Below are 3,894 nucleotides of genomic sequence, written 5' to 3'. Positions count from 1 at the left end.
ATGTGGTGGTTACTCAAAAAATATTTGTTGAAAGAAAATGAATGAAAGAACAAACCAATGAATGAATGAACGAACCAGTTTGTGATGTAAAATATAGTTCTTACAGTGAGTTATGGTCAAAAAAGTTTGGAAGTCCCGGCTGTAAACGAGTCCATAGAGTCCGTACATTTGGAAATTTGTTCCATGTCATTTTAGAGCTGTCACAGTGCTTCTAAAGGCTGCAGAGTATTTCACTGTAAGAGTACACGGTACTTCTCTAACTGGTCCTCTGTTGATATACACAGCAGTTATTTCCAATCTTTTTCTACTAATAATATCCTTATACATATGTCACTAAGCAAATGTGTGCATGTATGTGTAGGATAAGCTCTGGAACGTGATATTGCTAGGTCAAGGGTTAGTGGCGGTTTTTATTTTGCGAGACATCGCTAAACGGTCTTGCAAAGAGGTTGTCCCATATTGCACTCCCCCAGCAATGCTGCAGAGTGCTGGTTTCTCACCCTTAATGTGTGAGCAAACGTCTTTTTTTTTTGCCAGCTTAATAGGTAAATAGGGCACCTTGTAGGAGTTTTCGTTTGCATTTTTTTAGCAGTGAGAGTAAGCCCCCTTTCTTGTGTTTAAAGGCCGCTGTTATCTATTTTTCTATGAACTTGGAACTCTCTGCTCAAGCCCTTTGCTTTTTCCTTTTGGGTTGTTAGTCCTTTTCCTTTTTCATCTGTGGGAATTTATAAAGGTCTTAAGGAAATTAGATCTCTGTCTGCGCTTCACATGTTGGAAACTTTTTTTTCAACCAAGTGTGTTGTTCATCTTTTGGCTTTATAGTCATTTTTGCAAGGCAGAATATGTTAATTTTATGATATCGTATGTGTCAGTCTTCTTTTATTATATGGATTCTGGATTTTGTGTCATGTTTAAAAAGACGAAGTCCTTCCCCATTTGGATATTATTTAAATAAAATCTCCATGTTTTCTTTTAATACTTTTATGGTGAGGGTCTTTTTTTCCATTTAAATCTTTGCTCCATCTGGAATTTATTTGGGTATGAGGATCTAAGAAGGAATCTGAACTTTGTTTTAGACGGCTACCATTTGTCTAAACATAACACCATTTATTAAATAATCTCCTTTTCTCCCACTGATTTGAAATGTCCTCTTAACCATAAAGTAAATTTCTATGAGCATTTGGATCTATTTCTGTACTTTTCACACTGTTTTATTGGTCTGTCTATTCATGCACCATTACCAAACTGCTTAATTTATGTTAGCTTTATAATATATTTTAATGTCTTTCAGGATTAGACCACCTTTTATTTTTCAGAATTTGATTATGCTCATCTATTTCTTTTTCCACATAAACTTTAATATCTTTAATTCCAGAAAAAATATCCTATTTTTCAACTGGGATTATGCTAAATTTAAATATTAATCTAGAGACAGTTGGCAAATATGTAGTATGCAGCTTCCTCTCTTACAGACATTTTTCCATTTATTCGCATGTTTGTGTATGTTCTTTAGTAGCATCTTCAAATTTTATTCATTGACATCTTACACATAACCTGATAACTATATTCCTGGATATGTAATCTTTTTGTAGCTATTCAAAATGGACTTCTTTCTTCCATTATATTTTTCTGTCTGTTTCTTATTTTGGAAGATACTGACTTTTTTACCCAGACATCTTACTAAATTCTATTGTTGGCAATATTTTCTAATAGGATATCCTGGGTGCTGTGAGTATAAAGTCATATCTACAAGTAATGTCACGCTCCTCTTTAATTTTATTTCTCTGCTTTTATTTCTTTCTCCTTTCTGATCACATCAGCTATGCCTTGGGACTATTGTCTGGCAGTGACAGAGATCGTGGACTTATGTTCCTAGGTAATGGGCCTGCTTCTGGGATTTCATGGTTAAGCATGAATAGTGTGTGTGTCCTCACTCCCCCACAATGTCCTGTGTGTGCCCCCATTGTTTTTACAGCTGGGACTGAGGCAAGGGTGGCCCTAGGGAACAGAGCGAGAACAGAACTGATGCAGAAAATGAGCAAGGTAGGTGGAGTCCGTGTCTCCAGCCCGGGGACCCACAGAGACGCCTCTGTCTCCTCTCTCCTCCTCTTCCAAACTCTCAGGCAGCCCCCTCCCCACACCGTGGCTCCCCACACCCCGCATCTCACCCCTCATCATGAAAGCTCACTGGAGCTCAGATTCTAGTCCCAGAGCCGGTGCTGTCCACCTGAGCCTCAGTTTTCTCATCTGTAAGGTAGACTCCTACTCACCTGCTCTGCCTACTTCCTAGGGTGGACGCGAAAGCAGCAGGGCAACCCTGAGGAATTTAGGCAGCCGGTGGCCCTCCTGCCACACACATTGTCCTTGAGATGATGACTTCAGCTCTCCAGCCAATGGAACCTGAATAGAGTTACGTGCATGGAGAGAGATGCTGCGGGACCGTTTCCTTTCAACTCCATCCCGGGCTTACACAACAGGCTCTGAGGACCAGGGTGAATCTCCAGGCTCTGTAGTCCTGGCTCTCAGCTCCCAAGCAGAACCCTGCCCTTCCCAGGGAAGGATAATAAATGGCAATGGCATTGCCGACTGGCTCACTGGGACCTCCAAGGGCAGAACTGCTCTTTCCAGGTCATGCTGGTCAAGAAGAGCCTCGACAGCCATGAGGGAAAACTTGCTATGGCCAATGTCAATGTCTGTCTGCCTGTCACTGCCAGTTGGGCAGCAAGTGGGTCTCTGCAGGGCAAAAGATCAGTCCACTACAATCTAGGCAGCCACTTCCAACTTCCAAAAACATTTTTCTTTTCTTTTCCAACAATAATTATAATAGATATTTATTTAAAGTAATACATTTACAGCCCAGATAGTTCTACATTGTACATTTCAGGTTTAACCAACTTCAGAAAACTACTTTAGGACAGCTGCATCCACAGATTTAGGCTACATGATTATTCCTTTGCCCATTCTTCTCTCTCTTCTCTCTCCCAAATAACCTCTTTCAGATGTGGTTCAAGGTAAAATTTATCCTCCTCATATTTTGTCCACTGCTCTTTAGGCAAGACCAGCTGCCTTATGGTCAGGTCCAGCGCCCTCTTAATGCGAAACACTGTGTCATTATAAAGGTTCTCAGGAAGCCTTCTTATGGCCTCTTTTGCGTCGTCATTCTTATATATTGTATCATCTTGCATTAAGCCCAGTTTATTGAACCCAGAAGCGTCGAATACCCTCCAGCCACTTGCTTGATGCTGCAATGGCAGACCTGTTCGCCATTTTGACCCAAGACAGAAGCAGTCCCTGCTGGGTAAGTCCTAGAGCCAAAAACATTTTTCAAAATACACTGACAGGGTTTCCCTGGTGGCGCAGTGGTTGAGAGTCCGCCTGCCGATGCAGCAGACACGGGTTCGTGCCCTGGTCAGGGAAGATCCCACATGTCGCGGAGCGGCTGGGCCTGTGAGCCATGGCCGCTGAGCCTGCGCGTCCGGAGCCTGTGCTCCGCAACGGGAGAGGCCACAACAGTGAGAGGCCCACGTACCGCAAACAAACAAACAAACAAACAAACAAAAACCAAAATACACTGACAAACAACAAATTGGGAAGGGAAAAAAAGATGTCGACCACAACTGTGAGTGTAAAGAACGTGGTCCTAGAGCAAATTGGTGAGGCAAAATCATTAAGATCATCAATGGGTAAGTGGACAATTTCCAGAAGAAACAGCCAGGAAACATGTGAGTTCTTTTTTCTTCTGCCTCCTTTTTACTTATTCATAGTTTCTCAGCCTTCTGTGAAGAGCACTGATGTTACTTTGGCAATCACAGAATAATTATTTTATTAACCTAGACAGCTATCTCGAAAAAGGCCTAAGGCTTCTCCCTTGCTGTCGTGTCCTACAACAAAACA

General features: G+C 41.8%; 1 pseudogene; it reads right to left on the bottom strand.

The window, feature by feature from the left end:
- Positions 1-2,945: 2,945 nt before the first annotated feature.
- On the bottom strand, positions 2,946-3,267 carry LOC132508193 (cytochrome b-c1 complex subunit 7-like; annotated as a pseudogene).
- Positions 3,268-3,894: the final 627 nt, after the last annotated feature.

Source organism: Lagenorhynchus albirostris, chromosome 17 (assembly GCF_949774975.1).
Source record: "Lagenorhynchus albirostris chromosome 17, mLagAlb1.1, whole genome shotgun sequence".
Classification (NCBI taxonomy): Eukaryota; Metazoa; Chordata; class Mammalia; order Artiodactyla; family Delphinidae; genus Lagenorhynchus; species Lagenorhynchus albirostris.
Note: the sequence above shows the minus strand (reverse complement) of the source record. Positions and strands in the feature narration are given on the sequence as shown.